The 14,893-nt window shown below is 35.9% G+C and overlaps 1 long non-coding RNA gene across 8 annotated transcripts in view; it reads right to left on the bottom strand.

The window, feature by feature from the left end:
• Nucleotides 1–14,893, bottom strand: part of LOC307189277 — a 925,047-nt gene that overhangs the window by 376,837 nt on the left and 533,317 nt on the right. The window lies entirely within an intron of this gene.

The following is a 14,893-nucleotide window of genomic DNA, read 5'->3' as shown; positions in this document are numbered from 1 at the left end:
AAACTACTTAGTGATTTATCCTATGGGGCCTTTGGAAAGTTACTTCCTTTGTCTAGAAACTTAGTTTGCATCCCTGAAAAACAAATAGGTTCTTGGAACTAACCACTCAGGCACTTTTCAGGGTGGGTATTTTACTCTCAAATCTTAGAATGACTAGTTTAACTGTGCAGGTATGTTCTTTCCTTTTAAAAGTGATAATCTTGAGATATAACTTGATATTGAAGAAAGCATTTCTTGGCAACTTGCCTAATAACATTGACGGCAATTAAAACGAAAGTATTTTTTTTCTTGAAATCACATTTAATTGCACCAGCTGTGGAGTTTATTTGTTTACTCAAGTTCGCCCAGTTGGAGTTAGTATCTCTTTCCTTTATACTCCTATTGCACTTTCTCAGTCCCTTTGTTATAACATTTATAACCTTCTGGCTAATATTAAGACTGTTTGTGTACATGCCCGTCTCTCCCATTGAATTAGAGCCTCCTAAAGGCAGGGACTGCTTTTATCATCTCTCTCTCCCACTGTGCCTAGCTTCATGCCCAGCACGTCATAAGGGACTCAGTGAATATTTATTGACTCAAATGAACTTACATTTCTGAAACGACTCAATTTAAATAACTGTCTTTCTGTTAACATATTCTTTACAATAGCAGAAATCAGCTTGCACTTTATAAAAGCTTTGTCACTGAATCACTTTTATTAGTTGTTAAAATTTTTATTAAAAATTAGAACAAAATTTCAAAATGAAGTTAAAAGGCAATGGCCATAATTAGATTAATCTACAGCAGCAGTGGTAACAATAAAAATGGTTATACAGTAAAATGCATAAGAAACGTGTAAATGAATCTCTTAGGTTTACTCATGGCTAAAAGTAAATGGTATTATAATATCTTCACATGGGAACTGGAGGAATCAGGCTCCCTGACTTCAGACTATACTACAAAGCTACAGTTATCAAGACAGTATGGTACTGGCACAAAAACAGAAAGATAGATCAATGGAACAGGATAGAAAGCCCAGAGATAAACCCATGCACATATGGACACCTTATCTTTGATAAAGGTGGCAGGAATGTACAGTGGAAAAAGGACAGCCTCTTCAATAAATGGTGCTGGGAAAACTGGACAGGTACATGTAAAAGAATGAAATTAGAACACTCCCTAACACCATACACAAAAATAAGCTCAAAATGGATTAAAGACCTAAATATAAGGCCAGAAACTATCAAACTATTAGAGGAAAACATAGGCAGAACACTCTATGACATAAATCACAGCAAGATTCTTTCTGACCCACCCCCTAGAGTAATGGAAATAAAAACAAAAATAAACAAATGGGACCTAATGAAACTTCAAAGCTTTTGCACAGCAAAGGAAACCATAAACAAGACCAAAAGACAACCCTCAGAATGGGAGAAAATATTTGCAAATGAAGCAACTGACAAAGGATTAATCTCCAAAATTTACAAGCAGCTCATGCAGCTCAACAACAAAAAAAACAAACAACCCAATCCAAAAATGGGCAGAAGACCTAAATAGACATTTCTCCAAAGAAGATATACAGACTGCCAACAAACACATGAAAGAATGCTCAACATCATTAATCATTAGAGAAATGCAAATCAAAACTACAATGAGATATCATCTCACACCAGTCAGAATGGCCATCATCAATAAATCTAGAAACAATAAATGCTGGAGAGGGTGTGGAGAAAAGGGAACCCTCTTGCACTGCTGGTGGGAATGTGAATTGGTTCAGCCACTATGGAGAACAGTATGGAGGTTCCTTAAAAAACTACAAATAGAACTACCATATGACCCAGCAATCCCACTACTGGGCATATACCCTGAGAAAACCGAAATTCAAAAAGAGTCATGTACCAAAATGTTCATTGCAGCTCTATTTACAATAGCCCGGAGATGGAAACAACCTAAGTGCCCATCATCGGATGAATGGATAAAGAAGATGTGGCACATATATACAATGGAATATTACTCAGCCATAAAAAGAAACGAAGTTGAGCTATTTGTAATGAGGTGGATAGACCTAGAGTCTGTCATACACAGTGAAGTAAGTCAGAACGAAAAAGACAAATACAGTATGCTAACACATATATATGGAATTTAAGAAAAAAAAAATGTCATGAAGAACCTAGGGGTAAGGCAGGAATAAAGACGCAGACCTCCTAGAGAACGGACTTGAGGTTATGGGGAGGGGGAAGGGTGAGCTGTGACGGGGCGAGAGAGAGTCATGGACATATACACACTAACAAACGTAGTAAGGTAGATAGCTAGAGGGAAGCAGCCGCATGGCACGGGGATATTGGCTCGGTGCTCTGTGACAGCCTGGAGGGGTGGGATAGGGAGGGTGGGAGGGAGGGAGACGCAAGAGGGAAGAGATATGGGAACATATGTATATGTATAACTGATTCACTTTGTTATAAAGCAGAAACTAACACACCATTGTAAAGTAATTATACCCCAATAAAGATGTTAAAAAAAAAAAAAAAAGAAAAAAAAAAATAAATGAGAATTACTGAAAAAAAAAAATAAATAAATAAATAAATAAATAAATAAACATACAAAAAGTAAAAAAAAAAAAAAAAAAAAAAAAAAAATATCTTCACATGGGTCCACATGATTGCAAACTGATCAGTTTCTACAATGGGACAGGTTATATTAGTTACATGTCATATTCTGGAAAGAAACACATGTAAAATGAGAAGACATGATTTCTGGTCTCTGTTTCACCTTTTACTTGCTGAGTGATTATGAGCAAGCAAGTCAACCTATTCAACCAGCTTCTTGACCAGTAAATATTAATCATAACATCTATCCTGTATGATTACATGGTAGTTAAGAGTACACGATTTAAAATTTGATTCTAAGGGTGCAAATTCCTAGTTCCACCACTAATTAGACATGCCTTTGCAATTAGACTATTCATTTTGAGACTTCAGAGTAAAATATAATCCTATATAAAATGTCAATAATAATAGTGCCTTTCCAAAGAGTTAGTGTAAAGTCTAAACATGATAATTTTTATATAATGTCTACCAAGTAATAAGCATTCCACAAATGTTAATTATTAAAAAAAATGTATGCCTTTATATTACTGGATCATGATGGAGATCAAATAAGATAATTGACATCATGAATCTTAAAAGTTATAAACATTTTAAAGAATGTAAAGAAAAGGGATGATTGTTAATGACATATATACATGCAGTAAGTAATTCATCACTTTTTTTTTCCTCTTAAAAGATGGGTCTCTTTCTCTTTCAAGAATGGGTTGGAAATGTTCATAATGATATACATAACTTTGGGAAAGAGAAAGATGCTTCAAGATTTAAATAACAATATAATGATGACACAAATATGAATATTTAACAGTAATAAATTTGATCAATGTCTCATGAGTAGGCAAAGATGAGATCACAGGTACTCTGTTTCCAGAAATGGTCTAGTTTCTATCATGCCTCACTGATGTCAAACTAAGCCTTGAGAGGATTCTCAAAAATGGTTTCTTGAACATGCTACTGTGCTGAGCAGAGCTGGGACAAGCAGATACGCAGGATCTAAAGAGTTTTGTCAAACCTCGGCTTCTGTTGAAATCCTAATGAAACGGAATATGAAGAACAGCTTTTGCCTTCAATCAAAAGAAAGCCTAGAGATCAGTGGGGAATCCTGGTAAACGGTTGACCTGTCAAAACCTGTGACCCTTCAGAGAAGAAGGTTCACATGGCTTACAGTAGGTATGTCATATCTCCTGACATTCATGGGCAGGAGGAGTTGAAGTGGAAAGACAGGAGACCACGGAGTAGAGGGGCTGTACCCTACTGCCTCATTAGGGCATGGACTACCAGCTGCACCTCCCATCTCTCATGAGACTTATGTACTCAAGGTTTTTCTGGAAGCTTGACTGAAAAGTTTTGACTTTGCCCCAGGTAGCAGTCAAAGGACCATAACAAGACACCCAATGGGGCTTGCAGATAGATAGAGAGGAATAACAGAGAACAAAATAGAGAGTTGAAGGAGAAAGAGATCACTCTAAACAACCAAAACATCACTAAAGTGTATATATATTCTTTTAAGATTGTAATCGACAATCTTTTAAGATTGTAAACCATTTACAATCTTATTGAAATATATAAAATAAAACCTGCCAGATTTTATTGGATGGGACAATTTAATACTATAAAGGGTCACTTTTCCAGTAATCAATAAAAAAAAAAGAGGAGAGGAAGAGATATGAGAGAGGGAGGAAGGCAGGGAAGGAGAGAGAGAGAAAGAGAGAGAGAAAGAGATCATGTAGAAAATAAATATCTCAAAGCACAAAGATAATATATGAGGTAATGAAGATAAAGGATGCAGTTATAAGTGACAAATAAAAAAATACAGGAGTACACAAATAATAGAAGTCTCAAAAGGACAAAAACAAATGGTTAGAGTAGGAAACAACTTAAAAATAATAGAAAAAAGTTGGAAAACCATTACCACGTAGGATTTATTCTTTGACTATAAGGTTCATTTGAACATATCAACCTAATTCTCTACATCACCATATTAAGGGGGAAAATTAGTTGACTCTATCAAAAAATTATAAAAAGGCATTTAATAAATTTAAAACCAATTCTTAAGAAAATATAGTTAAATAAGAATTGAAGAAACATTTTTAATACAATAAATATCAGGAAACTGGAAGAAATGACTGATGTCTACATTAGTATTCAAAAATGTCTTAGATATTCTAGCAAATGTTTAAAAGCAGGAGGATTAAATAATTTTTGTTAAGTATTTGAAGAGATTTAAAACCATCTTTTTTGAAAATAAGGTTATATATAGAGAGAACCTGGTATCTCTGGTAGAAGACTTAAAAATAATAAAAGAATTTGGTTGGTGGCTGGATATAAAATAAATGTACAAAATAAACACATTCTCTCTATTCTACCAAAAGATAGTTTAAAAAAAGAAATAGAGAAGTAATCAAAGTAGACACAAAATTTTAAATTTTAAAAATAAATTTAACATTAAAGAACCAGAGTATAATCTTATACAATCCTATACAATATTATTGAAAAATACAAAATAAAACCTGCTGAAGAGATTTAATACCATAAAGAGTCAACTTTCCAGTAATTAATATAAAAAATGCATCAATTCCAATTCGACTAACCACATATAAGTTTAATCTATCTAAATTTATATCTATCCACTCTTTGCTGGGGAAAGAAGATAACTCATTAAAATCATCTTTAAGTTCATATAAAGTCCTAAATAATATCCAAGAAAAAGTGTCAAAAGTAGGACAGTGAAGATTGACTTGCCTTACTGATATTTGAATATGCTATAACAGCCCTGTATTCAACTCAGTAGTATTGGAATAAGAATATAAAATATATCAGTATATGAGGAGGCTCATACTAGCTTAACTATTCTAGCACGTTATCCAGCCACATTAGTTTTGCTATTTTTCAGACAGAACATGCCAAGTGCACTGCTATTTAAGGGTCTTTACATTTGCTGTTTCCTCCGCTTCAAATGCTCTGTTATTAGATATACACATAATTGCTCTGTAGCATCATTCAGGTTTCTGTTCAAGTGTCATTTTATAAAGAAAGAAATCTTTGGGCCTTCTATCAAAAAGAGCACCATTCTTCACTATCTTCTGCCTTGCCTTATTACCTTCAAACATTGATTGGTTGATTGCCTGGTTGATTGATTGATTGATTGATTTAGTTAGTTAGTTAGTTATTTTCTATTCTCCTCTGCTAGAATATAAACTACAGGAAAATGAGGACTTTGTTTTGTTCCATGCTATAACTCCAGTACTTGGAAAATTGCATGGCAGAAAGTATACATTCAGAATCCAGAAAGAGGTCACAATATTTACATGAGAATTTAAAATGTAATAAAAGCAGCATTTCAATGTGGGGGAAAGGATGATTAAACTAAATAGAGCTGGCACAACTGGCTACCCATCTGGAAGAAAATTATGTTGGAGCTTGTCTCACATCATAGTAAAAATAAATTCCAGATGGTTTAGAAGCTTAAATACAAAAATAAAAGATTAAATAAACATAACAAAAGTATCACAAAACATTCTAAGCATATGAGTAACTTTCAAAACCAAAAAGGAAAGAGATGAGATTAAAAGAAAAATTTATCTGTATAAAAATTGGACTATACATATTCTAAATATATATAATTATATATATAATAAGTAAATTATATATAAAGTATATATATATGAAGTAGCCAGTGAACTAGGAAAATATAAAATATTTACCAACCTAATGACAGAAAAAAAGGTTTGACATAATTTAACTATTGCAAATTTAAAGAAAAAACCTAAAAAAAATGTAAACACTCATAAGTACTAAATCTAGATAGCTAATGAAAATATAAAAAAGATATTCATATTTCCTGTGGTCAAGAAAATAAAATTTCCACATATAATGAGTACACCTTTATATCTATATTGGCAAAACTTAATGAGTGATAATATCTTTTTCTAGTAGAGATGCAGGATAAAAATGCTTTTATTTGTTGTTTATATAAATTTGCATTGCTACAGGACTATGGTAGAGCAATTTAACAATATCTATTATAGTTTAATATATTCATACTATATGTATTAGTCAGCTTTTTTTGCAGTAACAAAGAACTCTTAACTCACAGTTACTTAGACAACAAACACATATTTGCTAGGTCTATGGATCACCTGTAGCTCTGCTGGATTTGGTTGGAGTTTTCTCTTTTGCAGAACCAGGCTCAAGAAGCAACTGCGATTGAGGGTCTGTTCTCATAATATAGAGAAAAACTCAAGAAAGTATCCAGAATTTACCCCTTAAATTCACATCATTGCAAGTCCAAAGTTGGTGAGGTGGAAAAGTGCACTTAAACCTAAGGTGCGGTAAGGAAGAGAGTGAATATTTGCTGAGCAATGAGAAAATCTACCACACTGTTCAACTCAGCATTTTGACTCCAGTGAATCTGTCCTTTGGAAATTAAATATGGACATCCTTCTATGTGAAAGGCAGAATAACTCCCCTGCCCCAAGATGTCCACATCCTAATGCCTGGAACCTGTGACTATGTTACCTAACACGGTATAAGGAACTTTGCAGATGTGCTTAAATTGAGGTTTTTGAGATGGGGAGATTATCCTGGATTATCTGTGTGGGCCCAGTGAACCCACAAGTGTCCTTATAGAAGGCAGGCAGGAGGATCAGAATTAGTAACAGGAGATGTGATGGTGGAAGCAAGAGGCTGGAGTGATGTGAGGAAGGCCTATGAACCAAGGAATGGATACAGATTTTAACAAATGAAAAAGACAAGGGAATGGTTTCTCTCCTACAGCCCCAGCAGAAACTGCCATTCCATTTAGGGCCTCTAATCTGTCGAATCATAAGAGAAAAAAAAAACAAATTTAAGCCTCTAAGTTTTTGGTAAATTGTTACTTGCAATAGGAAACCAATTTTTTCTCTCTCTGTCTCTGTCTCTGTCTCTGTCTCTCTCTCTCTCTCTATATATATACACAGACACACACACACACACACACATATACACATAATACACACATATATGTATATAGCACACACACTGTGCTTATTTCAACATTGTTGATAATGTTAAAAATTAGAAACAAACAAATTTCATTCATTATTGGAGAGGGTGAATATCACCCCACATTATAGAATATGCCGAAATCTTAGAATATTATCTAGCAATTTAAGTATAAATTATAACATTTGACTTGGAAAATATTCTGAGTGGTATTGTTGAAAAGAACCAGGATGTTAAAAACGTATATATTATGATTCTATTTTATAATCAATGAGTGGTAGTTTTTTTTTAACAATTATAATTATTTACATTACTTTGTATTTCTGCATTTTTTTCTTTTGCTCTGCATGTGTGTGTAAGCATGCATATTTTTTCTGACATATATGTGTATATATATATTTATATGATGAATATCACAAATAATACATAATAATACACATCAAATTGTTGCCATGGTTATGTAGTTGAGGGGTACACTGATGAAGAGTTGATTTGTGGGAAAAGAAGAGAGGAGGAGTACATAGAAAACTATACTTTAAAAACACTATATGAGCTGGACCTTCAAGATGGTTGAGGAGTAAGACGTAGAGATCACCTTCCCCCCCACAAATATATCAAAAATATATCTACATGTGGAATAACTCCCACAGAACACCTACTGAATGCTGGCAGAAGACCTCAGACTTCCCAAAAGGCAAGAAACTCCCCACGTACCTGGGTAGGGAAAAAGGAAGAAGGAAAAACAGAGACAAAGAATAGGGACGGGACCTGCACCTCTGGGAGGGAGCTGTGAAGGAGGAAAGGTTTCCACACATTACAAAGCCCCTTCACTGGTGGAGATGGGGGTGGTGGGTGGGGGGGATGCTTTGGAGGCACGGAGGAAAGCGCAGCAACATGGGTGCAGAGGGCAAAGCGGAGAGATTCCCGCACAGAGGATAGGTGCCCACCAGCACTCACCAGCCTGAGAGGCTTCTCTGCTCACCCACCAGGATGGGTGGGGGCTGGGAGCTGAGGCTCTGGCTTCAGAGGTCAGACCTCAGGGAGAGGAAGGGGGCTAGTGCACCACAGCTAGCTGGGAGGGAGTCCGGGAAAAAGTCTGGAACTGCCTAAGAGGCAAGAGACCATTGTTTGGGGGTGTGCGAGGAAAGGGGATTCAGAACACCGCCTAACTGAGCTCCAGAGACGGGCGTGAGCCATGGCTATCAGCATGGACCCCAGAGGCGGGCATGAAATGCTAAGGCTGCTGCTGCAGCCACCAAGAAGCCTGTGTACAACCACAGGTCACTATCCACACCTCCTCTCCAGGGAGGCTGTGCAGCCCGCAACTGCCAGGGTCCCGTGATCCAGGGACAACTTCCCCGGGAGAACACAAGGCACACATAAGGCTGTTGCAACGTCATGCAGGCCTCTGTCACCACAGGTTTTCCCCACATTCTATACCCCTCCCTCTCGCCGGCCTGAGTGAGCCAGAGCCCCCTAATCAGCCATTCCTTTAACACTCTCATGTCTGGGTGGGGAACAGACGCCCTCAGGTGACCTACACACAGAGGTGGTGCTAAATCCAAAGCTGAACCCAGGAGCTGTGCGAACAAAGAAGAGAAAGGGAAATCTCTCCCAGCAGCCTCAGGAGCAGCAGATTAAATCTCCACAATCAATTTGATGTACCTGCATCTGTGGAATACCTGAATAGACAATGAATCATCCCAAAACTTAGGCAGTGGTCTTTGGCAGCAACTGTAGACTTGGGGGTTGCTTTCTGCGTCTAATTTGCTTCTAGTTTATGTTCATCATAGTTTAGTATTCAGAGCTTATTATCATTGGTAGATTTGTTTATTGATTTGGTTGCTCCCTTCCTTTTTAAATATATATATATATATATATATATATATATATATATATAATATTTTAAAAAAGAGAAAAAGGATATATATATATATATATATATATCCTTTTTCTCTTTTTGTGGGTATGTATGTGTATGCCTCTTTGTGTGATTCTGTCTGTATAGCTTTGCTTTTATCATTTGTCCTAGGGTTTTCTCTGTCCGTTTCCTGTTTTTGTTTCTTCTTTTTTTTAGTATAGTTTTTAGCACTTGTTATGATTGGTGGATTTGTTCTTTGGTTTGGTTGTTCTCTTCTTTCTTTCCTTTTTTAAAAATTACTTTAAAATATTTTTCATTTTTAATAATATTTTTTAATTTTCATTTTAATAACTTTTAAATTTTATTTTATTTTCTTTTTTTTCTTTTTTTTCTCCCTTTCTCCTGAGCCGTGTGGCTGACAGGTTTTGGTGCTCTGGCCAGGTGTCAGGCCTGAGCCTCTGAGGTGGGAGAGCTGAGTGAAGGACATTGGTGCACCAGAGACCTACCGGCCACACATAATATCAAACAGCGAAAGGTCTCCCAGAGATCTCCATCTCAATGCTAAGACCCAGCTCTACTCAACGACCAGCAAGCTACAGTGCTGGACACGCTATGCCAAACAACTAGCAAGACAGGAACACAACCCAACCATTAGCAGAGAGGTGGCCTAAAATCATAATAAGGTCACAGACACCCCAAAACACACCACCAGATGCACTCATGCCCACCAGAGAGACAAGATCCAGCTTCATCATCAGAAAACAGACACCAGTCCCCTCCACCAGGAAGCTACACAACCCACTGAACCAACCTTACCCACTGGGGGCAGACGCCAAAAACAACAGGAACTATGAACATGCAGCCTGCGAAAAGGAGACCCCAAACACAGTAAGTTAAGCAAAATGAGAAGACGGAGAAATATGCAACAAATGAAGGAGCAAAGTAAAAACCCACCAGACCAAACAAATGGAAGAGGAAATAGGCAGTCTACCTGAAAAAGAATTCAGAGGAATGATAGTAAAGATGATCCAAAATCTTGGAAATAGAATGGAGAAAATACAAGAAACGTTTAACAAGGAACTAGAAGAACTAAAGAGCAAACAAACAATGATGAACAACAAAATGAATGAAATTAAAAGTTCTCTAGAAGGGATCAATAGCAGAATAACTGAGGCAGAGAATGGGAAAGTGACCTGTAAGATAAAATAGTGGAAATAATTACTGCAGAGCAGAATAAAGAAAAAAGAATGAAAAGACTTGAGGACAGTCTCAGAGACCTCTGGGACAACATTAAATGTACTAACTTTCAAATTATAGGGGTCTCAGAAGAAGAAGAAAAAAAAAAAGGGACTGAAGAAATATTTGAAGAGATTATAGTTGAAAACTTGCCTAATATGGGAAAGGAAATAGTCAATAAATCCAGGAAGCGCAGAGAGTCCCATACACAATAAATCCAAGGAGAAACATGACAGGACACATATTAATCAAACTATCAAAACTTAAATACAAAGAAAAAATATTGAAAGCAGCAAGGGAAAAGCAACAAATAACATACAAGGCAATCCCCATAAGGTTAACAGCTAATCTTTAGGAGAAACTCTGCAAGCCAGAAGGGAGTGGCAGGATGTATTTAAAGTGATGAAAGGGAAAAACCTACAACCAAGATTATTCTACCCAGCAAGGATCTCATTCAGATTTGAAGGAGAAATTAAAACCTTTACAGACAAGCAAAAGCTAAGAGAATTCAGTACCACCAAACCAGCTTTACAAAAAATGCTAAAGGAACTTCCGGAGGCAGGAAACACAAGAGAAGGAAAAGACTTACAATAACAAACCCAAAACAATTAAGAAAATGGTAATAGGAACATACATAGCAATAATTACCTTAAATGTAAATGGATTAAATGCTCCAACCAAAAGACACAGACTGGCTGAATGGATACAAAAAAAGACCCATATATATGCTGTCTAAAAGAGACCCACTTCAGACCAGGGATACATACAGACTGAAAGTGAGGGGATGGAAAAAGATATTCCATGCAAATGGAAATCAAAAGAAAGCTGGAGTAGCAATTCTCATATAAGACAAAATAGACTTTAAAATAAAGACTACTAAAAGGGAAAAAGAAGGATACTACATAATGATCAAGGGATCAATCCAAGAAGAAGATATAACAATTGTAAATATTTATACACCCAACACAGGAGCAACTCAATACATAAGGCAAATGCTAACAGCCATAAAAGGGGAAATCGACGGTAACACAATCATAGTAGGGGACTTTGATACCCCACTTTCACCAATGGACAATATAAGTAGGGAAACACAAGCTTTAAATGACACATTAAACAAGTTGGACTTAATTGATATTTATAGGACATTCCATCCAAAACAAACAGAATACACTTTCTTCTCAAGTGCTCATGGAACATCCTCCAGGATAGATCATATTTTGGGTCACAAATCAAAACTTGGTAAATTTAAGAAAATTGAAATTTTATCAAGTATCTTTTCTGACCACAATGCTATGAGTCTAGATATCAATTACAGGAAAAAATCTGTAAAAACTACAAACACATGGAGGCTAAACAATACACTACTAAATAACTGAGAGATCACTGAAGAAATCAAAGAGGAAATCAAAGAATACCTAGAAACAAATGACAATGAAAACACCATGACCCAAATCCTATGGGATGCAGCAAAAGCAGTTTTAAGAGGGAAGTTTATAGCAATACAATCCTACCTCAAGAAACAAGGAACATTTCAAATAAACAACCTAACCTTACACCAAAAGCAATTAGAGAAAGAAGAAGAACAACAAAAAATCCAAAGTTAGCAGAAGGAGAGAAATCATAAAGATCAGGTCAGAAATAAATGAAAAAGAAATGAAGGAAACGATAGCAAAGATCAATAAAACTAAAAGCTGGTTCTTTGAGCAGATAACAAAATTGATAAACCATTAGCCAGACTCATCAAGAAAAAAAGGGAGAAGACTCAAATCAATAGAATTAGAAATGAAAAAGAAGTAACAAATGACACTGCAGAAATACAAAGGATCATGAGAGATTACTACAAGCAACTCTATGCCAATAAAATGGACAACCTGGAAGAAATGGACAAAGTCTTAGAAAAGCACAACCTTCCAAGACTGAATCAGGAAGAAATAGAAAATATAAATAGATCAATCACAAGCACTGAAATTGAGACTGTGATTAAATATCTTCCAGCAAACCAAAGCCCAGGACCAGATGGCTTCACAGACCAATTCTATCAATCATTTAGAGAAGAGCTAACACCTAGCCTCTGAAACTCTTCCAAATATATAGCAGAGGGAGGAACACTCCCAAACTAATTCTATGAGGCCACCATCACCTGGATACCAAAACCAGACAAAGATGTCACAAAAAAAGAAACTACAGGCCAATATCACTGATCAACATAGATGCAAAAATCCTCAACATAACACTAGCAAACAGAATCCAACAGCACATTAAAAGGATCATACACCATGATCAAGTGGGGTTTATCCCTGAAATGCAAGGATTCTTCAATATATGCAAATAAATCAATGTGATAAACCATACTAACAAACTGAAGCAGAAAAACCATGTGATCATCTCAACAGATGCAGAACAAGGTTCAGCAAAAGTCAACACCCATTTATGATAAAAACCCTCCAGAAAGTAGGCATAGAGGGAACTTTCCTCAACATAATAAAGGCCATATATGACAAACCCACAGCCAACATCGTTCTCAAGGTGTAAAACTGAAACCATTTCCACCAAGATCAGGAACAAGACAAAGTTGCCCACTCTCACCAGTATTATTCAACATAGTTTTGGAAGTTTTAGCCACAGCAATCAGAGAATAAAAAGAAATAAAAGGGATACAAATCGGAAAAGAAGTAAAATTGTCACTGTTTGCAGATGACATGATAGTATACATAGAGAATCCTAAAGTTGCCTCCAGAAAACTTCTAGAGCTAATAAATGAATTTGGTAATGTAGCAGGATACAAAATGAATGCACAGCCATCTCTTGCTTTCCTATACACTAATGATGAAAAATCTGAAAGAGAAATTAAGGAAACACTCTCACTTACCTTTGAAACATAAAGAATAAAATACCTAGGAATAAACCTACCTTAGGAGACAAAAGACCTGTATGGAGGAAACTATAAGACACTGATGAAAGAAATTAAAGATGATACAAACAGATGGAGAAATATACCATGTTCTTGGATTGGAAGAATCAACATTGTGAAAATGACTATAGTACCCAAAGCAATCTATAGATTCAATGCAATCCCTGTCAAACTACCACTGGCATTTTTCACCAAACTAGAACAAAAAATTTCACAATATGTATGAAAACAGAAAAGACCTTGAATAGAAAAGCAATCTTGAGAAATAAAAATGGAGCTGGAGTAATCAGTCTCCCTGACTTCAGACTATACTACAAAGCTACATTAATCAAGACAGTATTGTAGTGGCACAAAAACAGAAATATTGATCAATGGAACAGGATAGAAAGCCCAGAGAAAAACCCACGCACATATGGTCACCTTATCTTTGATAAAGGAGGCAAGAATATACAATGGAGAAAAGACAGCCTCTTCAGTAAGTGGTGCTCGGAAAACTAGACAGATACATGTAAAAGAATGAAATAAGAAGAGTCCCTAACACTGTTCACAAAAATAAACTCAAAATGGATTAAAGACCTAAATGTAAGGTGAGACACTATAAAATTCTTAGAGGAAAACATAGGCAGAACACTCTATGACATAAATCACAGCAAGATCCTTTTTGGCCCACCTCTTAGAGACATGGAAATAAAAACAAAAATAAACAAATGGGACCTAATGAAACTTAAACAGTTTTGCACAGCAAAGGAAACCATAAACAAGACAAAAAGACAACCCACAGAATGGGAGAAAATATTTGCCAATGAAGTAACTGACAAAGGATTAATCTCCAAACTATACAAGCAGTTCATGCAGCTCAATATAAAAAAAAACAAACAACCCAATCCAAAAATGGGCAGAAGACCTAAATAGAAATTTCTCCAAAGAATATATACAGATTGCCAACAAACACATGAAAGGATGCTCAACATCACTAATCTTTAGAGAAATGTAAATCAAAACTACAATGAGGTATCACCTCATACCGGTCAGAATGGCCATGATTAATGGCCATTAAATGCTGGAGAGGGTGTGGAGAAAAAGGAACCCTCTTGTACTGTTGGTGGGAATGTAAATTGATACAGCCACTATAGAGAACAGTATGGAGGTTCCTTAAAAAACTAAAAATAGAACTACCGTATGACCCAGCAATCCAACTACTGGGCATACACCCTGAGAAAACCATAATTCAGAAAGAGTCATATACCTCAATGTTCACTGCAGCTCTATTTACAATAGCCAGGACATGGAAACAATCTAAGTGTCCATTGACACATGAAT

Source organism: Stenella coeruleoalba (assembly GCF_951394435.1).
Source record: "Stenella coeruleoalba genome assembly, chromosome: 7".
NCBI lineage: Eukaryota > Metazoa > Chordata > Mammalia > Artiodactyla > Delphinidae > Stenella > Stenella coeruleoalba.
The sequence above is the reverse complement of the archived record's forward strand: the minus strand, read 5'-3'. Positions and strand labels throughout refer to the sequence as shown.